A 26845-nucleotide genomic window follows, 5' to 3' on the forward strand; every position below is an offset into this window, starting at 1 on the left:
ACATATGTGTGATAAAGTTTTTCTCCAAATAATTAAAATGACATGACATTATCCTACATCAGAAAGATAAAGGATCATGTTGACACGAGATTACATTAAAATATTTCTCAGTTGCTTTCAAGAAGGCTGAAGAGTACGAAATTTAAATGCCCACTATTTAAAGGCATATAGCCTACACTTTTTGAGGAATTCACCCTACATTTGTAAATAATTCCGAAAATAATACTAAATTTACATTTTAAAAAAATCCTAAAGACTCAACAATTAAGAATACTTTCCATGCTTTTTACTTTCGGTCACACGTACTGTCAATGACAACGTCAGAGGGGAGCAAAGGAGTACCCCTCCGGTGGCTACGCCTACCACTCCGACTCTCATTCCAGATATATTGTATTGCAATGTGGGTCAAGTAATTAATGTACAACTGTTCTTTTAGGCATACAAAAAATAGCTACTTCAAAACATTACCTGTTCCTCAGTTTGCCTCCTTGCAAGATATTAAACCTGGAGTAGTCATTGTCTAATAATGTACTACGTTTTTCGACAGCACCCCAAATCAGAATGTGTACCTATCATTTATAAACACATACATACATAAGTGGTGTAAATATTTGTAAAAATGAAAACACATTTTAAATTCACGGATCTTACTTAACAAGACCTTTGACAGTCATTGAAGTAAACTGAAAATCCAAATAATTGCCATAAAACATACAACATTTTAAAGATAAGTGTCATTTCAATGAAACTTCATAAACATTTTGCGGATCCCTAAAAACCAGCAAGAACAGACAGTTTGAAAAACTCTGCCTTAAAGTAAGGTTTGTTGTATGGACAGTTACGCATTTTTCATTTTAAAAAATATAGGGCCTTATGCAGAGTTGTTTTGACGTATGATTTACGTCATACTAAAGGTCTGACTACTGCAAGAACCATATGTTAGTGGAACCCTTTAGTATGGCACTAATCGTGTATCAGAACGACTCTCCTTAAGGCCCATAATGATTACCTCTACACTGAAAAAAAATGTAGGTGGCGTACTTAAAAATATAGGTTACATGCGTAATTCCTGTAGTTTTTGGACTTAACGTTATTGATGCGCTCGAGACGAGTCGAGACAGCATTTTCCTGACAAAATTCGAGTCGAGACACGGCTCTTCCAATAGAGAAATATACATTTTTCGAGACGAGATAGCCTCAAATATTGTCCCGTGCGCATCCCTACTTAGCGTACAGCAGACGTATAACTGAAAACGCATATTCTATAATACTTTCTATATAAGTGTTCCATCTTTCTATATAAGTGTTCCAATATACGTACTTTCCGTATGAAACAATATACGTGGTCAGGATCTCACATACAAATGGACGTATATAACATACAGCTGAGGAATGTAACATAAGTATATGCATGTGATATACGGAAAACTGTTAGATGTCAGACATCCTGCAACGGTATGATGTAACATCCAAGGGCAGTGCCTATGTAGCATACGGATAACGTATGCTCCGTACTGATTTCTGTAGTAAGCAAGAAGATAACGTATATTTGTACAATATAGCGCTGTCCGGAGAACGGGTTTTTCTCACTGTACCCAAATTTTGAGTGGTAGAAAAATAAAATAAAAATGGCTTATAACTGGTTGAGAGCCAATGTTTCTCACTTTCATTTGCGACTAAAAAGAAAATAACAGTATTTTGTTATGGTGTTTTAATTTATCTCTTGTCTTTGACAGTCTCATCTGCCCGAGTTCTCTATGGCCACATTAAAATATGAATACTTGAAATCCAATATTACATTTCGCTTCAAGTAGTGAACTTTTGCTTGAGATTTCTCCGTTCAGTAGAAAATAAAATAATCAATTGTGGTCTTCAATCTTTTATATAACAATGCAACGAATCTAATTAGACGAAAGAACGCTAAGAAAATGAGCTGAAATCAAAAGTTACTTGTTTCTTGTGCTTTGGCGAAGAGTGTATGGAAAACTCAATTCTGGAACTTTAGTTAAGAAATCTTTCTATGAATTGGAAACTAAATTTCGAAAATTCTTCTTTCAAAATATCGATATCCGTTTAAATTAAATGAGATAAAATTTTTCAGTTTCACGTCCCACGAATATGCCGGCTAGGCTAAAGAAAAAGACCGCGAATGAAGAAAGTGGGAGGAAACGGGAGAATCCGGGAAAATCCATGCGCACGGTGTTTGTCTACTACAAAGTTCACTTGGCGCGAGCTGGGATGGAACTAAGGGCTCCATTCCACAGAGATGAGCGCTCTATCGCTGAGCCACCACAGCCCTAAACATATATTTAAATATGGTGTTGACGACTAATGTGACCCTCTATGGTTGAATCGTTAGCCAATGTGCTTTTTGTGTGTATGGTCCTGAATTCGATTCTCGGTGTGGGAACTGGCCTTGAATACAAACCCGACTAGTAGTCGGATCCCATTTAAGCAGTAGGTTCTGTTTCATATAACCTTGATGCTGAAACAAGACGTTAAACACCAATTAAACAACCATTGTTTTAGCTGAAATTTCTGTAAACTTTTACGGTAATCATAGACAAATACTACTCGTAAAATATAGTGAGGACCGTATATTATCCTATTTACTCCTTCTTACAATTTTTAGAACAGAGATAGATATCTAGAATAGCTAATATTTACAAATAGTCGATAATTTGTAGATTTGCAAACAGATATCAACTTTTAAAGAAAATATTCCTCCATGTAGGTGTGTGTGTGTATTAAGCCATATTCGTAGACCCCATATTAAAATATGTTGATATGGATCACACAACTTTTATACTAGAAATACTAGTTGCCTTCCCCCAACAAAAACTTAGGCTCGCTTTACGCTATACCTTAAAATTTTGCATAATTAAAAGTTCTAATTGTTTAGATTTTACTCCTTTTTATGGTTTGCCCACCAAATAACGTGCGGTTACACAATTATTAATGCTCGAATCTAAATATCATTACAAACTGTTAGTGGTAGTGTGCTTTATGTGTCCTGTGTCCAGGACACAAATTGACATTTGGATCACTAAAAAATGTTCGCGGAATGTCCCATGAACATCCTAGTATCCCAAAACTGACGTTCTCTGGAGGGACATCCTAGAAAAGTCTCTGTAGTATGTGAGTCCTATACTGTTTTCATGATTATTATTTAGAATAATCAAATCTTCTTTTTCCTTTACTCTTGTCCTTTCCTGTTTACACGGTGTCGACATTTTTTATGATTTGCTTCCAACGTGTTCGGAACCCAAGCATCGTTATTAATCCTTTTTTTTTTTTCTAAGTCCATAGTCAGACAATCTACCAATCTTTTTAGTCTGTCTCTTCCTCTCTTGTCTTTTGCTTTGACCTTCCCCACACTCTTGTCGAGGTCATCTTCATTCTCATTGCACGACCATACCACTGTCATCTCTTATACTTTCTCCAACATCTTAGACACTTTAACGCTGCCTCTTATTTTTTCGTTTCTGATCTTAGCCAAACTGCTGCTTTTTCCTCTGGGACTAATGAGGATTTTTTTCTTAATTTTCAGTTTGGATCTGAAAATATTTCTTTCATGTTTTTCAGCTTCCCATTTTAACTCCCAATATTTTCTTCTGCAGAAGTATTTTTCAAATCATTGATCACTTGTGTTCTTCTTCTTCCTATTCCTAGCTTTTCTTCCATCTTTCTTCTATGGCGGTATGAAGAAGACAATTTCTTCCCAAGATATGTTCAATCCAATTGGTCTTTCTACTAAGGATGGTGGCTAGAGCGTCCTCTTCTCTGCAATTCGTTTTAAAACATCTTCGTTTGTTGCTCTTTCTGTCCATTTTATCTTCTCCATCTTCCTTCAACATCATATTTCGAAGTTTTTCTCTAACTTCCGTAATGTTCAAGTCTTGGAACCATACAATCCAATACTCAAGGCTGCTAGTTAAAAGTTAACTTTTCTTGTTGAATGCTTCTTTGACTACGGCAATTCTCGACCTGATCTCTTTGGTGCAGCACGCATCTTTCGTGAAGATACTTCACAGACATTTGAAGTGATCGACCTCTTCAAGTACTCTTTGTTCTACTTTGATCTGTAAGGGCGCATTTCCACGGGATATTCTCATGACTTTCGATTTTTCAATATTGATTTCCTTTAGATATAGTTTCCAAGTGTCAACTATTTTGTCTATGATCTCCTGTAGTCTTTCTTCGGTTGTAGCTATAATAACCGTATCATTTGCATACCTGTTCTTCTTAACTATCTGCCCCCCAACCTTGAAATCTTCAATTCCCATTAATGTTTTCTTCATTAACTATTCACTGTAAATATTGAATAATTGGGGGACTTACTACATCCTTGTCTGACTCCTCTTCCAATCCCCACACTATTGTTTTTTCTTCATTCAAGCGCAATTTGACTCGTTGTCTTAGGTACAGGTTCATAATAAGTAGTTTTTCTCTCAAGTTAACCCCAATTTCTTTAAGTATTTGCAGAAGTTTCATCCAATTGAAACTGTCGAAAGCATTTTGACAGTCGATGAAGCACAAACACAACTCTTCCTTTACGCCAAGAGCTCGTTCTGAGATAATTCTCATCAACCCAGTGGCATTTCTGGTGCCTTTTTCCTTTCCGGAATCCGAATTGATCTTCATCTAACATCTCTTTTATCTTACTTTCCAGCCACCTGTTCAGTATGTGCTCAATTATTTTTCCAATGTGAGAAATAAGGCTAATTGTTCTATGATCGCTGCACTTCTTTCCTTCCGTTTTCTTGGGTAATGCAATCATTATAACATCTTAAAAAAAAAAAAAAAAAAAAAAAAAAAAAAAAAAACTTGGTCATTCTTACTCAAGTAGATCTTGTTAATAAGTGAAGTCAGTACTTTCAATGCTTTGTCTCCTAATCTCTTGAGCAAATCTGCTGGTATGTCGTCGTCTCCAGCGGCCTTTCTCATTCGCATGTGCTTGATGGCTAGTACTACTTCACTTTTCAATATACTGGGTCTTTTTTCTTCATCCACCTCTTTCTCTGCTTCAATCGCAATATGTTTGGGACGGTTCTTCTGATCATACAGGTCTTTTATGTATTCCTCCCAAACTCGAAGAATTCTTTGATGGCCATTGACTACATGACCTTGTTGATCTTCGATTACATACGTCCGTACGTATTTGTTAGCTTTCCCTCCTAATTTTTGTACTGTCCGATACTTCAAATCATATCTGCTGTGCCGTTGAAGTTCCGTTATTTCTTCACATATCTGTTCCATGTACTTTTCTTTGGCTTTGTCCGTCTCTCTTCTTAATTTATTATTCAGCCTTCTGTATTCTTTGATGTCCGTGCTTTTTGCCCTTCTGCGTTGGTCCATTTCCTTTACCCATTTCTATTTTCTTCTATTGTACCTTCGTGATTCCCCCAAGTTTCTGTTCCGTACAGCATTGCGGATCTCACTATGATTTTTAAACTCTTAGTTTGACTTTGATATTTATCCTTTTGTCACAAAGAATACCTGATCTTCTTCCAGTTCATCCACCCCACTTTAGTCCTATGGTCTATTTCCTTATCTAATCACTTTTTGAAACCACGAGGATAATGAAGTGAAATTTCAATTGATATAAATATTATTTTGTTCCAAAATATAATTATGACCATGATTATAATTATAGAGTTGTGTTAAATAACCCTTAGACCAGTCATTTCCAACTCATCAAAGTATCACGTAAAACCGGTTTTTACGTTTAGAGCTGGGAGGAAGAGAATAGGATAAACAAAAACGAAAAAATTGGAGATGGATAAATGTGGTGCAATGGATTAAAACTAGGAATGGTATCAAGATCGAAATTAGTCTCGGTTTCATCTCATCTACTCTCAAAATTTCGAACGGGACCAAGACGGACGTTTCTAAACCGAGACGAGACCGAGACGAGGGTGTACCATACGTCCGGTTTACGTAGGCCATCTCGGTAACTATTGAAAATACGAAAAAATAATAAAGAAGCAATGTTGTAGGAAAGTATGTGTTTTCAAACTAAAATGTTGGAATTTTTGGAATTGGACCAACCGTTTGGTCTCTACACTGGTATAGCGCCCAATGGTAAAGAGAAATGCAACGTTGCCACGTCTTCGCTGGACAACAATGGAGAAAAGTGCATGTGGTTTGAAGTATCCTGAACCAAGGAAATAGAAGTTACGGCCACCATGCAGAATATGAAGAAGGATCACACGCAACGTCAATCTGAACAGTGGCGTCACCATCAGAACGGGAGGGGGCAGATACGAGAAAGAAATTGAATTGAATTTATTCATGGCAAACTGGTATTAATTGCTCAGTGGTGTCAGCGAGACGAGACAAGAAGATAATTGAATAAAATTAGAAAGGGCCTAAGTGCCAAACTCTAAAACCAGAGAAAAGCCGATAAACACGAGTTATCACAATACAAGTTAAACGGGTACTGCTACCATGTGAGTGCTTTAAAACAGAAGCAATAACTTTTAAGCTATAAACTCCATATAAATGTATTCTGCTTGGTACTAAGACAACTTTGAACTAAACGATTCTATTCTACTTATTGCGACACTTAGATCCTGTCTCATTATTTAATTCTTGTCTCGTCTAGAAACAGGATTTGGATAGGTCGAAGTTGACATGAAACCTGCTCCGACTGGCTAAAGTTATGTGCAGTTCAACGCCATCGATACGAAAGGTGGCCCTAGAGTCTAATAGTAGCCGAATGTCTGTCCAAAGAATTCTGTGCAAGCGTAATTTTCATCCCTTCAAGATACATTTCGTGCTGGAGTTGCATGAAGATGATGCCGACCTACGATGTGAATTCTGTGAATGGCTTATAAGCATACAACATAAATAACCCATGTTTTCATCATGTTTTCCGATGAGGTCACATTTCATCTTAACGGAACTGTTAGCAGGCATAATTACGTGTATTGGGAAGACTTCATTCTGCTGAAGTTTCCCATAATCAGTTGACCCTCGTATAAATGTGTGGTGTGCAATTCACGGTAATGTTCTTGTGGATCCTGTGTTTCTAGACGGGAGATTAGCAGGTGAAACCTTTCAAACCTGCTAAAAACAATACTGGAACCTTATTTGAACAACTTGTCTCTCGCAAACCGCCAGCACTTTTACTGTCAACACGATGATGTGCCACCGCACTTCAGTGTCAATGTTCGACAATGATTAGATGTCCGCAATTTCTGGACATCGGATGGGCGACAAGGTCTGGTGGAATGGCCACCGAGGTCGCATGATTTAACACTAGTTGAGTTTTTTCTTTAGGGCCACTTAAAATCCGTTGTTCACATAACTGCCCGCATACAATTACTGTACAACAGAATATTCACGAAGCACGAGCTGTTATTACTACTGAGACTCTGGAACAGGTTAGTCCCAGTTTGTGACATTTTATGACGATTTGTGCACAAGATGGACAAGATGGACACCACTTCGAACATTTTCTACGCTGAGCACAGTTGAAAGCATTATCTTGCCAGTTTCAGGATCTTCCAACAGGTAGGTGACTTGAAATGAATGAGTTAGGTTATGTGCAGCATTCCTCCTTGTGTAAGTGTCGCAGTCCTTCCTAATGATATCGTTCAATTGTCAAAAGAGCAAGGATGGTATGCCATTGTCGCCCATCAGACGAATGCTAGGATGGTACATCTCACGTAGGCGAGTTTTAAATTTTCTAATCCCTTTGCAATGACATAAGTAGTATTGCTCGTGAGATCAGAACATTTCCGTCTCTCTTCTCGTTTCGAAAACTCATCACGACATTATACAATCATTCAAAGAAATGAAATGAAGCAACAAGTTTACGAGCTGATACGAGACATGCAAATAAATAATGTTGATCACCAGCCAAGAATCTTTACTTATTTATTTGTTCAAGGAAATGACACAAGGAGAGAACGGGCCTCTACTACAAGATAACATCGGCCCTTTAGGTGAATCTTGAATTGGAGAAGGAAGTGGCCCTGGCATGAGAGAAGGGATTATCCCGGCATGCACCCGGAGGGATTGATAAAAACCAGGAAAAAACCTTAGTCACGATGTCCAATCGAAGCAGGGTTCGTGCCCACGTTTGGCTACCCAAATGTGTTATGGCAGGCAGGGACGCTACCTCTACATCAGCGGCTGGGTACGAGATATTAATCTGTCTCATTTCAACTTGTCTAGAAACGTGACGATACTTCTGTTTCTAGACGAGACAACAATTGAATAATGAGACAGGATATAAGTGCCGCAATAAGGAGAATAGAATGGTGTCGTTCAAAATTGTCTTAGTATCATGCAAAATGCATTTGTATTGTATAGTTTATAGCTTAAAAGTTGTTGCTTCTGTTTCACTCACTCACTCACATAGTCGCAGTACCCGTTTAACTTGTATTGCGATACCTCATGCTCATCGACTTTTCTCTGGCTTTTGAGTTTGGCACTTAGATCGTTTCCAATTTTATTAAATTGTCCTGTTGTCTCATCTAGCAGACACCACTAAGGAATTAATATCAGTTTGCCATGAACAAATTCAATTCTTTTCCGTACCTGTCCCCTTCCCATTCTGATAGTGACATCACTGCCTTGGATTGATATTGCGTGTGATCCTCCTTCATATCCTGCATGGTGGCCGTAACTTCTATTCTCCTTCGTCCAGCATACTTCAAACCACACGCACTATCCTTCATTGTTGTCCAACAAAGACGTGGTTACGTTGCATTTCTCTTTACCATTGGGCGCTATACCAGTGTAGAGCCCAAACGGTTGGTCCAATTCCGAAAATTCCAATATTTTAGATTGAAAGCACATACTTTTCAACAACATTGCTCTCTTATCGTTTTTGCTCTCTTATCGCTAACTATCTTATCTTCAATAGTTACCGAGATGACCTATGTAAATGGACTTACGGGACACCATATATATATATATATACTGAAATTGTCTTTACTCAAAATCTTTGCTTTGTTACGTTATAAGATGGGAGAACAAAGGTTTCCGGTTTCAAAACTGATTTCTACAGAACAAAAGCGGGACGAGGTATCGACATGTGGTTTTCTGCAATCGTTTCAACGTCCAGATAATAGGTTCTATCTTCTCCATTAAGCCTCTATTCAAACTAAAGTGGTTCAAATTAGCCATTTCCGGTTTTAACGTTTATCTTTATAGAATGGTACGCCCGTCACGTATGAGAGATGAAATCTCTCACAATCACGCTACACAGGGAAGTAGGGAAGAAAGGTAGTACCCTGGTATCTTTATATGAAGTACCAACCCTTGCATTTGAATGGTATGAATGAGGGAAAGTCTCACTCAGGATACCTGGCCTGAAAAAGTTTTTACACCTTTCCGGCTGAGTGTCCCCACCAGAATTCGAACCCGGATCGCTTGCACCAAAGGCGAGAGTCATTACGCGAAGTCACTTGTAGTTGTTAAAATCACACCCTTAATTTTTTGAAATATTTTTCTATTTATACGGAAAATACATTGTCTTTGCTAGGAGCAAGCTAAACAGACTCGAAAGGGGTGGAAAGTCACCAAATGTTTAGTTATGCAATTTCTGGGAAAACATCCTTGCTTTCCTTGTTAGTGTCAGGTTCATTAGTGTTATGTACTATACCCTTGTGCGACTTAATGGAATCAAACTTCAATTTGCAACATACTGGATTCTTGCAGCTCCTAAAACTGTTATTCGTTGTTATTTTGTTTCTTTCAGAAGATTTTAAGTTTAGCAGTGTTTCTAGAAAGTCGGTTTTTAATTAGATGGGATTGTGGATGAATTTTGATTCACTTTGTTACGTGAAGGCTCACTTTCTCATTTCATGTCTTCCTTTTTCTTTATTTTATTTACAATACAAGATGAATATTAGTCCAAGAACGATACAACACTTCCCCACCCCGTCAAAGTGCTGTACCTAAATTACAAATGTCGATAATGAAACAATGTAGGAAAGGAAAATGCGGTAGAAAATGTGCAACAACCGCCGAAAATGACTCTTGTTTGTTACTGCAAGTAAAATTTAACTACAGAAGAATAGTTTCAATCTTTAAATATATCTTGCTCCTGCAGAAACTCATGCTCAGTACTCAACTATCCATCAACATTTGATGGAAGGTGACCATAAGGCAAGAAGGTCAATTAAAAAATACCAATATTGATAATGGCTGTGATGAAGAAACGACTCAAACGGGCAAAAAAAAAAAAAAAAAACTTAAATTGGACAAAGGAAGACTGGTTCTCTGATGAGAACCACTTTCTGGTCCAAGAGGTGTCGATTCAACACATTTGTCGAGCGACTGGCGAAAGTATTTACCGAAACAAATTCACCAACGAGTAAAACACGGACCAAAGACGATATTTTGGTCATATTTTCCTGCAATGTGGAGGAACACTAGATGATAGAGTTTAGAGTGTTTCCAGAACTCACCAACTTCAACGGGATGGATCTACAATTTTCTAGGAAGAATTGACATTGTGTCACACACCACAAAATGTTGTTGATTCCATTAATTTGCACAAGGGTATAGTTTCATCTAGAAGCATCCACATACAATATTTGTAATACGAAGAGAATAATAATAATAATAATAATAATAATAATAATAATAATAATAATAATAATAATAATAATAATAATAATAATAATAATAATAATAATAATAATAATATAAAATACTTTATATTAGAGAATATTGTATAAGTAAATCCACGTACATGGTGTTTGTCTACCACAAAGGTCACTTGGCGTAAGCTGAAATCAAAGCACGGACCCCACGCATCAAAGGTGAACGCTCTACCACTGAGGCATCGCAGTTAGGAATGCACACGAGTCGAGTCGAGACAGAATTTTCCTGAGAAAATTCGAGTCGAGACACAGCTCTTCCAATAGAAAAATATACGTTTTTCGAGTCGAGACATCACTTTTACAGCACATTTTCGAGACGAGACAGTCTAAAGTCTTGTCTCGTGCGCATCCCTAATCGCAGTCCATATATATCAGAGCCTGAGAGAGAGGGAGAGAGAGAGAGATGACTGAGAATGTCCCCCATGGAATAAATGTTGAATTCACACACTGGTTGTGGCACTGTTTCGTACAGCTCTATAAACTCCATTAACTGTTGCTTCTCATCACAACCACTGTTAATTTGACGAACTTCCTCATTAAAAACATCTTTACTGGCACTAGATGTGTTGACCATAGTGAAATCAACAAACAACTGAAAAGAAACCCCACGACTTTCCAGTGGTAATGAGTTGAGTTAGGTTGATTTTGAGTTTAACGTCCCTTTCAGCAGCGAGGCTAGCCTATATGAGACGGGACCTACTGAGTAACGTGGAATCCGAACCACATGAGCTCCCTCCGGGGATCGAACCCGAGTCTCTTACGTCAAAGGTGCGTACGCTAACCGCTTAGCCACGAAGGAGCTCTCCAGTGGTATTGACAATAATATTAACCTGCCCATACTCGCTTCAATATTATTGTAAATATTCTTCACCAAATCACAGTATTAATTGTTGGATCTCAGGATGTCTAGATTTTCTTCAATATCGCACGTCAATCCTTCAATATCGCACTGCTACTTTCAATGACAAATTGCAATATTTCCCAATATTATCAACTAGCAGCGTTCACCCCGCTTCGCTGCGGTCACCCCGGAACGCAATAAACTTTGTTACTTAAATAATTTTTACTTTTTCGCTTTCAAATTGCAGTAAATGTTAACATTATAGCGCCTGTCATTTATGTTAACCCGCCGAGTGACACGGTCATGCGGGTTGCATATAAATACGTTTATTTTTATACCTATGATGAACTAACAAAGGATTTGTACGTTATGGACACTTGAATGGTCAATTATCTCAAGACACTGGTAATTAAAAATTAAAGTGATATGATAAAAACCATCTAGGGTCCAAATCCTAATAACCCCCCAAAAATGAAAGAAATTGGTTCAGCCGTATTAGCGTGATGAGCTAACAAAGGATTTGTGCGTTCTCTTTTATATAATAGATAATATTGTATGCGTATGTTAGCCTTTAGTGAAACTAGTTTTTACTGATTACAGTGTTATCTACCACGAATCGAGAAAAATGTACCGAATAGAACTTACTTATTTTACCTAATAGAATCCGAAACTGTAATAAAAAATTCCCCATTTAAGTTTTCAAATTTTGCCCTCTCCAACCCACTCCCAAGGTGGGCGGGAGCAGGCTAATTTTGTTACAGATTAATTTCGTCCTCCAAAATATTAACTTTTTATTTCGGACAATTTTTTGCCTGAGATGCTATTTTTTTTAAAAAAAATATTTTGCAGTTTCAAGTTAAGAACTTCATTGTGTTTCTGTTCAGACACAATTTAATATGTCTTTGAAACTGTTGTTTGTACGGGGGAAAAATGTGTAGTAACATTTTTTCTGTAGAATATTAAAAACTACAGTTTTCCTCAAAGTTAGTTTCTTCGAAAAATTGATAATTTTCCAGACAATTGCTAAAAACTAGAATTTCCCTCATTCTCCCTTTTAAAAACAGAAACTCATGGCTCAAATCAAGGCTATTTTCTACAATATGCTAAGGACATTAAAATATAGGTCTCCACAAAAATCCAATTTATTCGAAATGTTTTTGAAGTTTTGCCCTTTCTTAAGTATAATTTTCCTGAACTATAAAATAATTCTAGACTATTTAGAGATTGCAAAAATCTCAAGCTATTTTAAACTTCATTAAACTTTAAGAATTAAGATTTCGTTTGGTTTACATTTTATTGAAGTCATAATTTTCTTACAATTTCTTTTATTATATTTTTATTTTATTATTATTATTATTAAGTATTCTGCCTTTCGGCAGTTCCTGGGACTAATGAAGTTTTCTTTTTTAAAAATTTTAGATTTGGGCCTGGAAATGTTTCTTCCACTTTTCTCGAGCTTCAGCTTCCTCTTCTAACTCCCAATATTTTCGTCCATTTTTCAATTCATCGATGAGTTGTGTTCTTTCTCCTGCTCCTCGCTTTCCTTTTATCTTTCACTCTTTGGCGGTATGAAAAGAAATACAATTTCTTTCCAAAATGTATCCAATCCAATTTGACTTTTTACGAAGGATGGTGGCGTTCTCTGCTCTCCTATTTGTTTTAAAACATCTTCGTTTGTTACTCTTTCCATCTACTTTATCGTCTCTATCTTCCTCAAACACCAAAATTCGAAGCTCTCTAAATATTTCTTCTCTAACTTCCATAATATCCAAGTCTTCGAACAATACGAATCAATATTCCATATTTAGCACTTGATCAGTTAGTACCTACAATATTAAGCCTGCTGGTTAAAAGTGATCTTTTCGTGTTGAATGCCTCTTTGGCTACAGTAATTCTTGACCTGATCTCTTTGGTGTAGTAAGCGTCTCTCGTCAAAATACTTCCGAGATATTTGATATGATCCACCTCTTCAAGTTCTCTTTGTTCTACATTAGTCCGTAAGGGCGTGTTTTCATGAGATATTTTCATGACTCGATATTTCTACGTTGATTTCCATTCTATGCTGTTTCCCAGTGTCAATTAGTTTGTCTATCATCTGTAATTTTTCTTCGATTCTAGCTACAATGACCGTGTCATCCGCATACCTGATCTTGTAATGATCTGCCATACAATCCTGAAATCTTCAACTTCCATTAATGATTTCTTCAATATGCATTCACTGTAAATATTAAATAATTGGAGTGACGTACTACATCCTTGTCTTATTCCTCTTGTAATCTGCACACTATTTGTTTCTCCTTGATTCAAGCGTAACTTTACTCATTAACCTATGCAGGGACGTACGGAAGGGGGGGGACACGGGGGTCCGGACCCCCCCCGAAATTTCGACTTTTTAAAAATTTAGCCTAATTTTAGGGGCAATTTTAGCAATTTTAATATAAAATAGCTTCATATTTAGTTTGAACCCCCCCCGAAATAAATTCCTGGGTACGCTACTGAACCTATGTATAGATTGCAAATGAGTCGTCGGTCTTTCCAACGGCCTCCAAGTTTAGTCCAATTGGCCTGTTCGAAAGCTCTTTTCCTGTCTATGAAGCACAAATACAACTCACACCTTAGCTCAAGAACTCGTTTTGATAAATTCTCATCAACCCAATAGCATCTCTGGTGCCACTTCCTTTCCGGAATCCAAATTGACCTTCCTCCAACATCTCATCTATCTTTCTTTCCAGCAGCCTGTTCAGTATTCACACAATAATTTTTCCAGTGTTTAAGTGAAGCTAATGGTTCTGTGATCACTGCGTTTCTTTTCCTCCTTTTTCTTAGGTAATGCAACCATTGTAACCAGGGGCGGACTGGGTATATTAGGGCCTAGGCCGCGGCAATCAAGGAGGATCCTCAGACTATAACACCAATTTCTAAAATAGCGTACAGTGAATATCTGCGATGAGACATCGCGTTGTGCAGTTGTAAATTCGTTGTTACTTGGTAGTTTTTGCAAGCTATGATTTATCATTGGTCATTGGAAATTTGATGTCATAGTAAGTTTTAATTAAACAGCAAAGTGCAGGATTTCCAAAAACATAAACTCTCGAGGGAATATTTTATAATTATTATTGTATTGCCATATAGTAGCTGAACCACCAAACAAATTATAGCCAATAACTTTTTGCTGTGGAATGAACAGGACAGATTACTGAAAATTGAAACACTAAACAATTAATAATAAATTTTGACCGTGGAATGAACACGACAGTTTTACTGAAAATGGAAAACACTGTTGAAACACTAAACAACCAATAACTTTAAAAAGTTAAGATTCTTTTCAGTTCAGATGATGAATTGCAGAGTTCCTGGATAACTTCGTCCATGGAAATAAATTTAACATATCTCTTTCCATACTCGTTAGTAAAAATGTGTCCAAAATGTCTTTAGACAAACTAGCTTTGAAATTTGTTTTCACCAACTTTAACTTTGAGAAGCACCTTTCACATGTCACTTGCGTGTATAGTAAAGACAACGCATATTTGTATACAATGTATAAATTATTAAAATGACTAGACTGACATAGAAATTGATACAAAATTTTCCCTGCACATGATAAATATTTTTTACACAAGGTGTTTTCAGCATCATTATCACTCTTGCCTTGAATCCTGTCCAAAGATGTTGCATCTCGCATAGCAGGCTCAGATACTTAATAATCATCTTCCTCTTCACTACGAATCATTCTCTTCAGGATCATCAAGAAGCAGAACGTTTTATGACAAAATGTCATACACGGCAGTTGCATATTTCTTCCTGCATTATATTTAGTTTTTTTTTTCTGAAAGTTCCTACAGGCACGCCGTTCTTCTTGATTTCCGAAAAGTGTTTGGGATCCAGCATTTGAAGTTAAGACAGTAAATCCTTTCGCTGCTGAAATCTATCACTTATACATGTAGCAGTTGTATTCAGAGTTTTCTTGAACTTTCTTATTCTGGATAAATCATATTCACTTACGTTTAAGTTCTTCTCCAGTTCATCTGCGGCAAGCTCTCCTGTCATTTTCTTCTTCTTTGAGATTCCTCTGGGTGGAAAGTCTTTTTCCATTTCTATCTCTACACCAGATTGTGCAAGCTATAAATTTATCTTCTCACAAAATATATTTGTATTTTCGTACAGCATTGAACAGACATCTCTTGCCTCTATTTTCTTCTGAAGCTGCTGCTGTAAATTGTATACAAGTCTCCATTCCGTAAGATAGTCCAATCTATGAGACTTTAATTATTTTGAAACAGACTCTGTTTCTGTACACAAACCCTGATACACAAAGTACATCATTAAAGTGTTAAATTCTGTCCATTTATTCAGCAAAGTCTCAGGTTGAAAGTTTGATTTCGCGTCAAAGCACCTATCCTTACAACATCATTGAGGAACAATAAAAGTCTTAAAAAATCTTGATGAAAATGGACAGTCGTCCTCATCTTGGCTTCCTGTTTCTTTGCGAAACTCGTTAGTATTGATTATCGCATTCAGTGCCTTATTTTTCTTCTACCATCGTGTTGCAAGAACTTTTTGAAGTTTTCATAGTGTGTCATGTAACTCGTGGCTTGTATCAATAATTTTCTTCCAAGCATCCATTCTTTTGCACGATTCAGACAGGAAACAGCACTGGTTTGAATCACACCAAATAAGTTTGCAGCTTCAGGGATCTGCTTATTGGAATTTGTCATAACCAAATTAAGAACATGAACCATGCAGTAGATGTAAATGATTTCCGTCTTCAGTAATGATTTAACTCCTTTATAGCACCCACTCAAGTTAGCAGCTCTATCAAAGGAGCAGCCAACAATATCAGACATCAAAACATGTTGGATGAAAGTACTCTTTTGATGTCATTATAAGTTCCTCGTCCTGTAGTGTCACTTTTTAGGACAACTGCTAACAGCTTTTCAAATACTTGACCGTTTACTACATAGCGAATTACTATAGCCAGCTGATTGAGCATTGAAACATCTTGGGTAAAATCAACCATTATGCTGAAAATGCCCGCTTTCTTGATGTCTTCCACTATTTTCTTCTGCAATAACTGTCCAATAATACGGATTAGTTTACTTATAAACGTTTTTAATTAAAAACAAAAAGTAATCAGCGATCCTCTTCCCTGCCCTTTCAGATTTCCATGACATTGCTGCAATTCCTTGCGCTGTTCACTGAGCGATATTGCTTCCTTAACATGCTCTTTCAGTACAGCATCATACTCAGCCACTAATAAAACCAATTCCAGGAAGTTCCCGTTGTTGATATTTCTGTCACCAAGTTTATAGGCAGATTCAGTGTTCCCTGTTTCCCTATAAGGTAACATTGTCTTTCAATGAAGACAGTAATATCAAATAACCGTTTAGTCACAGCTCACTTCTTCTCTACTTGTTGTTGACACAGATTTCTTGCATTAATATCACAGAGAGATGACATATCCTTCTTTGCTCCAGCGGCTATGCTGCCTCCGTAACCTGAAAGTGGAACAAGGAATTTTCATGGCGTTTTACATCTTTGTACACGTTTTTCACATTCACTCTATATTCTGTGACAAACTGACTACTTGGAGTGACAGTTTGAATTTTCTCAAACGCCATGCAGGTTGAGCAGCACAAAACTTATTTACAGCACAGAATGATATGCACTGTCGTTTAACCTTTTCACCATTTGGTAGTTCTTCGTAATACACTTTCTGAGCATCAAATGGCAATTCGATTTCATCGCTCCTCGGCTGAAGCAAGTCGTGCTTCAAAAATGTGATCTTAATAACAGTATCTCGTTCACGAGGTGGTATGAAGGACAAATGAGTGTCTGTTCCTTGCACTTGTCGATCAGGTACTCTTACCCCAGGTAACACAAATTGGAACAGAAGACGTTTTTTAAAGGGTATCACATGACGTCATTTTTTTGGTGATAATGTCATCAAATATCACGTGATCTGCGACGTCTTCTGTAAGGTGCAGTAGACGTCTACAGAGGACGATTTGTGCACCGTCATTTCTTTCACCTCGATTTCGTCGTCCGTGGACGTCTACTGATGACCTATATGGTACCATCATGGTACGTCATCTTTTTAACCTCAATCACGTCATCCTGGTACCTACTTGAAGTACCCTTTTGGTTATCCTGGTACCCATTGGTAATCATGTAAGAGAGATGTCAAAATTTGGTAGAACCGCATGTTCAAGTAATGCCACTTGTGTTTTTAAGTTAACAATTGGAGCGTTCCTATGAAACCATGACCAGTACTAGTAAAACTCTTATCACTGCCAAAAACCCACTTCTTTCCACTATCCTTACTAGCGCGTATACCCATAATCGCTGACGTGCCTGCTCCCTTTGGACGCATTCCCGCGCGTTCGCACTGCCCTGACTTGATTAGATAGTATTCGTGCTTCTTAGTGGCAACATAGCAAAGGTTAGTTTAGTTTTAAAGTTTTATGTTACACATCTAGAAGCCGCATTAATAAGTAAATCGTAAAACAATCGTTGGGGTATGTTTAGCAGAAGGGTACCAGAGGTACGTAAAAAATATAAAATTTATAGAAATGGGTTGATGCAAGTACTTAGACCTCACATAACCCTAACCAAACCTATTATTAACAGAAATAAGTGAAATTCTATGATTTATTCGAAAATTATACTGGACCCTAAAGTAACAATCTAACAAACTAATCTAACATAAGCTAATGTGAAAAGAAATCACCAAAATTGTAACATTTTTCTTAGAAAAAATTGCTGTACCTCTTCTGCTAGACATATATCTAATTGTAATTTTTAAAACAATTCCGGTGGCACCCTTGAATTGTATCTACGCAAAAGTGGAAAGCTTTTAGGAAACAATAGGAAGGAAATTAATGAAAGATTTATAATTTATCAACAATTATTTCAAGTCATATGCCAAAAGTAAACCTGTACGGGAAATTCAATGCAAATACTCACTTGTCTTAAATCTGATGTTTTTTATTTTCACAGGAAGCCAATTTTCTTGTGGTTGTTCCCCTGTTTTAAGCGCGCGTTCGAAACGAGTAGACACTTTATATGGAGGCCATAGAACTTCACATTTTCGTGGAGTGAGCCAAATTTCGTTGGCAATAATAACTGGATTGCCTTCAGGCAACTGTATCTCCGGTTCTTCCTCAATGACACAATACATGGTTCTTCTTCACACTAATTAAATGCAATGTTCTGAAAAGATAAGATGAGATAATTTACCTTCTCCTCCGGTATAGTAGCACAGTGGTCTGTTATGACAATCTTGCTGTAAAACGAGTACTTTTACTACTAAAAATTAAATTAACACTACGCGACTTTCTAAATGATGGACACGCGCTATTCTATCATGTGATTCTATCAAGCACGACTCCCAGCATGCACTGTTCTAAGAACGTCCGCGCTTTTAGCACCTCAAAAAGACGTCCTTTTTAGGTGATGTTTGAGACGTCAGTTCGTTCAACCATTCTGGCACGTGATAAACACGTACAATTTCGTTCATGCTTGACACGTCATTTTTACTACCATTCTTGCACGTGATAAACACGTACAATTTCGGTCATGTTTGACACGTCATTTTTACTACCGTTTTGGTACGTGATAAAGACGTTCCAAATTTTCCAAAGACGTCATTTTGAATTCGAACCCCAAAAAAAGACGTTCATGGTCCGGTTTGTGTTACCTGGGACACTAAGCGTTTCCTTTGTTTGGTCATCATGACTGGAATCATCTGACTAGATTTCTTCTTCAGTTTCCTCAATAACGGAACTAGAGTCATTGGTTTTTTGGCATCTTTTCTGTTTTAAATGAACTTCATATTTTGACTAGGCAAAAGTAAATATATATATATTTTTTTAATTGCGCTGTTTCTCAATTTTTTAGTTATCAAATATAGACCTACAGGATATGTTAACATCCATAAAGAACAAATCAGCCTGTGATTAAATATGGACCCAGCTACAAACCAGACCCAGTCTTCAAGAATGAAAGCGCCCCAACTGCCCAACATAATAAAAATATTCCCAGGGCCCCAATGCTAAATGTAATGAAATAACGGCCCCAATTGCCCAATATAATGAAACACTGCCCAACATAATGAAAAAGGATCCAGGGCCCCGACTGCCTGACATAATGAAAAATGACCCACAGCCCCAACTGCTTAATGTAATAAAAGAGGGGCCCCAACTGTCCAATACATTGAAAGAAGGGCCTCAGGCACAAACTAAATTACAGTTTCCAATAATAAAAGAGTATAGAAAAAATGGGTCTAGCCACAAATCCAGTATCAAAAGGGCCCTACTGAAAAAGTTAACTTACTGATGGAATAGTGGAAGAGGGCTGTGTTTTGGCAGCATAATAACCAGTGTTCTACCTAATTATTTTGTTTTCTTCTCTTTTAGCCTTTCTCTTTCTTTCTTTTCTGTTTTCATTAATTCTTTTATGAGAGGGCCTAGCGGCCCTTGCCATTCCGCCCCTGACTGTAACATCAAGAAAATGCTCTGTCCATTCTCCACTCAAGTAGATCTTGTTAATAAGTGAAGTCCACTGCATTGTTTTTTAATCCTTTTAACAAATCCACTGGTATATTGTCGTCTCTGGTGGCCTTCTTCCTTAGCGTGTCTTTGATGATTTGTACTGCTTCACTTTTCAATATATTGGGCCATTTCTTTTTATAGTCCACCTCTTTCTCCGCATCGATCGCAATATCTTTTGAGTGGTTCTTCTGGTCATATAGATCCTTTATGTATTCCTCCTAGATTCTAAGGATTCGTTAATGGCCAGTGAGTACATGAGCTTGTTGATATTCGATTCCAAACTCTCCCTCCTAATTTTGTGCTTTCTGGTGATCATATTTGCCTGCATCATTGAAGTTCAACTATTTCTCCACATATTTGTTTCATGTACTTCTCTTTGGCTTGGTCAGTTTCTCTTCTCAATTTATTATTCTGTATTGTTTCATGCTCATGGTTTTCGTTCCTCCATCTTCTGAAATATCGCTTCAGTTACCCATAGTTTTCTCGGTGCTCTTTCCATTTTGTCGATGTTGTTGTGAAGTGTGTCCAACTATTTTCTACATTGCCTACTACGGCGTTTCTTCTACCTAGTCCAAATGGTCCCACCACCTTACTCGTATCTCCTTCCACTATGTTGTTGAAGTCTCCCGTTACTATAGCGTTGGCCTTAGTTCTTCCGTTCTGGTGGAATATGTCACTAATCTCGTCATATATTACTTCTAGTTCATTGTCTTCATGGTCGGTTGTTGGCATATATACTTGTATTATCTCAATATCTATTGCTTTCTTTCTTTTTACTTAACTATAGAAACATATAGTGGTCACTGCAGCATTCCACTTACCCTTTCAGGTATTTCTTTCCTCATTAGTATTGAAACATTATTATCGGCCTTAACGCCACCCTAATAGAATATTGTGTAATTTCTCGGCACTATCTCGCCTTTTTCTTATCTTCACATTCCACTCAAATGCACTATATTCACTTTACATTTATACATTTCCACTTTTAAATTTTCAAATTTACCGCATGTGGTACAGTTCGTACATCCCAGGTTCCTATTTCAACGTTCGTACGATTCAGATTTTATTTTCTCCTCTGATGATTCTTCCAGGAGTATTTCCCATCCGGAGATCCGAACGAGGGACTATTTTACCTCCGGAATGTTTTTTCTTCGAAAGAACCATCATTGTATTTATTCTCCTTCTTTGTCCGTCCTGGGAAAAAATAATGTCCTAGATTCGCATTTCCTTTCCACATCTCCATGCTGTTGATTACCTTATGGCTCATCCGCCTTTTAGGACAGTTTCCCCTCTTAAGGACAAGAATACCCTGAACTCTACCCACTCATCCGTCCTCCGAGGAGGCCGTTGACAACCAAGAGCGCCGATCCTGGGGGCCGAGAGGTCCCCCCAAAGCTCATGTGGGCCCCCATGTATTTTTATGAATATTATTTTTTAATATGCATTTTTATTGTTATATGTATTGTTAAATGTACTTTTTTATAAATGGGCCTCCCAAAGTTATCGGCGCCCTTGTTGACAACCGGTAGAAGTTGACTCATTATCCTGGGAGTCAGTGGGTCCCCATATACGTTGGCCTCCTAAGACGTTACCCGCTTTCTCACGCGAGGAGGTATAGATTGGGATTAGATCTGAAGACATTTCTCAAACCTCTTTAGTACTTTCAGAACACTGAAAAAAAGTTTGATCAGATTGAAAAAAAGGTTTGGTCAATATAGCGCCAACCAAACGTTTGGTCACCAGTTGCAGGAACCTAGTATTTGGTTACCATTATCAAATATGCATTTGGTAATTTTGACCAAATAAGTAGGATTTGGTTGGGAATACCAAAAATCTGGTTAAAGTTATCCAGGTTTGGTTCTTGGAACGAAATAATTTGGTTGTAAATACTAAACCTGCATTTAGTAAGTTTGACCAAAGCATTTGAAAGCAACTACCAAATACTGTTGGTACAGGTACTAAACTGAAAATAAAAATAGAAATTACACTCTATTAATTCTACGAAAATGGATCAAAACTTTCCTAACTTTAAGCTAACCTGTTCCTACCTCTACCCTACTTATCCATATCTTACTCTACTGTACCCTACTCTACTCTACTACACCCTTTTAAAGTGGTCCTACATGTCGATACGCAGCTGGAGTTGTTGTGTATTGTAAAGTTTACTCAAGGCGCATTTGTTATCCCAAATTTACAGCCAATAAATAATCAATACGCATTAACTAATAGTAAAGTATCGACAATATATACGAAAAAGTGAGCTTACTTCGAAACACGTCGACTAGCAACAGTAAGTTCCAACTTCTTAATGTGTTGCTTATGCAGAGATCCATTGTGTTCCTACCAAGTGACAATTACTTGTCACTTCACATCATTAGGACCTTGGTGTTGAAAGTTGGATAGTACAGATGCAGACAAAAGTCTGTTTCACACGTCCTTTGAATTTCAAGCGGTGTAAACTTGTGATTGTTAGTTAAACGTGGTATATTTTTTACGATAGAAACACTACACTTTAACTCATACGCTGAAACCGAGATCCACACTTTCGTGTGTACTCGCCATGTTTACACAGAAATCAAATGGATACAGGTGACCTTGTAACTAAACATTTTGGTCAGGATAACCAAATCTTTACCAAATCACTTAAGATTCGGTTCACATAACAAAATTAATCAACCAAATGTTCTAACCAAAAAAATATAGTGTTCCTGACCAAACTGGTTTGGTATAAATGACCAAATTTTGGTTAAACTAAACAAATAAAGTGACCAAATGCCCTGATCTAACAAATTTGGTATTCCTGACCAAGTCCATTTTTTTTTTCAGTGAAAGAGGTTTAGATCCTTACTATGAAACCGTGATAGATATAATGGGCCGAACGAATAAAAAGAATTAAGTGCTTGTCTTTGAAGTTTCTAAAGTAACTTCATGCTCATGCTTTAAAGCATTTGCTTTTACTTTATTCATACAGCCAAGTGTGATAGTACTTAACATTTGATCAATCTTTGTTTTATTTTCGAAAAACCAAAGTAAAATTTTCTAAAATTTATACCATATTCTTTCATAATATTATTGTTGAGTGTTTGTTGTCTGATGAAGAACGAAACAAACGAATAATCTTCCTTTCTTGTTTTATGATTTTTTTTTGTCTTCCAGCAAGATTCTTAGCTCTGCATTGGGCCAATTTAAATCCGTTTCCTTTTACATGTCATTTTTCCTTTGACTTTCATCTTCCAACCTCTGTAAAATCCTCCTCGCTTCCCTCAATTTTAATCACACAGTCTCGTAATGAAAAATATCTGTCTAAGGAGCGAATCTTTTCCTTCTGGGTATATGGTTTTGTTACGTACATTCTTGGTACTTGTGTTTCTCTCAGAAAAAGAGAAAAGAAATTTAATTTAAGTCTTTTGAATTCTTACTTGTGAAGAAAAACTTCAAAATGAAAAGATTTTCCCTCCTTTTGTGAAAACCAGCTTGTTTCCATAGAAGAATTCTTTTCAACTATGTGAAGGTTGAAAGGTAAAGGTAACTCTGCCGCCATCTATAAGTTTCCTTAAAGAGACAGAAGGAAAAAAAAAAAAAACTCGTACGTTTTATTTGCTAAAATGAGTATTTTTGAATGTAGTAATTGTTTACAAAGGAAGTTATTAGTAACATGTCAGGGAAAAGCAAGTTTCTAAAAAGTTATAAACTTCTTTTTATATACCTACATTCGCAGGATTCAAATAGTTATTTACGATCGTTTTTTATCTTGAATGAATGTTTTCCTGTGATTAACAACTAAGCCGAAATTTTCAACTAAGCAGAGAGAGGGGGGAGAAAAAGTCTGAAGATGATACAAAATAAATTTCATGATTCTTTTAAATGATGCTTATTGCGTTACATATGAGAAAAAAATAAAATAAAATGAGCTTAAGAATATGGTTAAGATGTAAACATATACTCTATGGCCACGGCAGAAAATAGTTCTTAATGGATCCACACATTGTCTAATGTCTGTTATTTTACTCCATTTCCAAAAAAAGTTAACTTTTTTTTTCTTTCTTCACGCATTATCCTCTCATTAGAGTGTTCCGTTGATTTCCTGCTGGGTGGTCGGTCGGTCGTGAATCTCTCTTTTTTTCTCATTTTCTACCCTACCCTGTCCTAACGAAGCCAAAATTGATTTCTTCCATTATCCCTTGTTTTCTCGTTTCGCCTGCCCTTGCTACTAGCATCCTGTGTTGCCAGCAACTGAGACAATAAATTCCCCCGAGGGATCTACAACCAAAAAAAAAAAAAAAAAAAAAAATCCTTTTGTCAACTCAAGGATTTTTACCATTCGTCATTCGAAAATAATTAAGTAATTGCTTTTTTTTTCTAAAGAAGAATTATTTGGGGGAAAAGTAATTAATAGAGGTTCTGTCACTTTCAACAATTTCAACAATTTTCAACCACTGAGTGACACGTTCAATCCACTTTTTCTTTGAAACTCGCTCGTGAGTACTTGGGCAGCGTTTTGGTGCGGAAGATCTGGATTCGATTTTCGGTACGAGTACATTCGGTTTAAATTACATATTAAGCAATTAATCTACGTCTCACATAGCCTCAGTGCTTATTTACGTAAATAAGGTATTATGTTATAAATAACATAAAGTTACAGTATGAATATAGTTCCGTTATCGTTACGATGCTGCATAGATAAAAGGAAACAACGATTAATTTTTTTTTGGTTGATTATTTATTTATTATGATACGATATGAAAATGTTAACAAATTGAGTTTGTGTACAATCACGTTACATGCGCTTGAGAGGTATATACATGTACTTACATATCACGTCATTGTGCACAAACGCAAGCTATTAACTCTAAAAGATCATCCTTACTAGAATAATTTACAAACAATTGTGATTTTCTACCATCACATATATTGGGGGGTGAAAGTGATACTTCACGTTTGCGCACAATGACGTAATATGCTCTTGTGTGAATACACTTCTACTTATATATCATTGTGCACAAACACGAACTATTAGCTCTAAAACATCATACTCTTTAGAATATTTTACAAACAATCGTAGTTTTCTATCATCATATATAATACAGGGAATGTTGTAAGAATTTGAATATAGGGTGTTTACTGTAATTTGCAATTTGCATTGTAATATGGGAAATGGAAGATAGCAGCTACTATTCAACGAAAATATAGTCGTCAATAGAAGGAATTTACTGTCAAATCATACATTAACACAGTAATAAACAATATTTATGGAATCAGAATTATGTTTGTAGTCCCAAATTTTGTTCCTTAACTATACAGTAAATAAGTCGAAATGTTTTATTAATTTTGTGTATTTTTAGGAAGTGTATTCCATATTTGGAAGCAACTTTTGAAGTACACTCATGTCCAAAATGATTGTCGCATATTTATAACTGTTTTCTTGTAAGAATATAATCTGACATGTTTTTTTCAGGGTACTTTTAACACTGACACTATGTGTATAATCGGGAAATGTATATTTGTGGTAAATTTCATAGGAAAAGAATTATAAATACGAAAATTAGAATGAGTAAAACAAAATGTTGCTAGATGGACAAGAAAGTTTTATTTTGGTTTTATTGTTCTCATTTACAGCTCTTTTGTCATGAAATTTGCCGCATACTGTCTTTAGCGATTATACACATACTAACATTGTAAGAAATACCGGGCGAATTCGTTATCAAATTATATTCCTACAACAACATATTTATAGACATGCGACAATAATTTTGGACATGAGTGTACAGTTAAATCTTCATTTAACCTTCCAATTTACTATCAAATACCATGGTCTTGTTATACTTCAATAAATCTCCCATTATATGTCTGTATGATTTGATTTGATTTTAGTTTAGCGCCCCTTTCAGCAGCGAGATTATATGAGACGTGGCCCTACAGCTTAACGTGGGAGCCGAACCACATAAGCTTCCATCGAGAATCTAACCTGTGTCCCCCACGCCAAAGGCTCGTACGCTAACCGCTTAGCCACGAGGGAGCTCATATGTCTATGCATAACTCTAACTCTCTGCGTGTCGTGCTCTACTTCAAGAGCTTGGCAGTAAAGCAAATATGTAATATAGGCAAAGATTGATTTTGATTATCATTTTAAAATCCGTTGACTTTTGAAGCGATTTTCATTGAACTAAACAAGAACAGAAAGTCAGAAACAACTAATACAGAAAAAGATACGGAGTGATTCACCTAAAATTTACATCTTTAAATAGGTTCGAAATGGAAGGTATAAATACAGTTTTCACAAATCTCAAGTATATAGAATTGATATTTCTAGCCCATTGAAAAACAAAGAAACAAAAAGAAAAAAGAACATAGTCGAATGGAGTCTTGTGAGAGATAATGTAATTATTTACGTGGAACAATGCCTTCGAATGTCGTGTAAATGAAAGTACAAGTGGTGAGAACGTAAATGTGTAGTTGGGTACCTTGTTCATTGCATGCTTCTGGTCCAAGTACATAAAGACATATCGTCGATAGAAACCGAGGAGGAGTCTTAATGCCCCATTCAATACTACAAGTACAAGATAATCATTATGGGTCAAACGATGTTCTATTGTTCCCAACATAACACTTACACATTCCCAAATTGTATGTAATGGGCGGATCGATGGCTCAGTGGTAGAGCGCTTACTTGTGGTGCTAGGGTCAATCCCCAACAAAGTAAGTTGTTGGTAGACAACATCGTGTCCCTGAGTTTTCTTGGGGTACTCCCGTCTCCTCCCACAGTCTCATTTCACTAATTCTTCCGTGATAATTCATTTGCCTTAATTATCCGTTTCCCTTATCCTAAAGAG

Source organism: Thermobia domestica, chromosome 2 (assembly GCF_964235325.1).
Source record: "Thermobia domestica chromosome 2, izTheDome1.hap1.1, whole genome shotgun sequence".
NCBI classification, from domain to species: Eukaryota; Metazoa; Arthropoda; class Insecta; order Zygentoma; family Lepismatidae; genus Thermobia; species Thermobia domestica.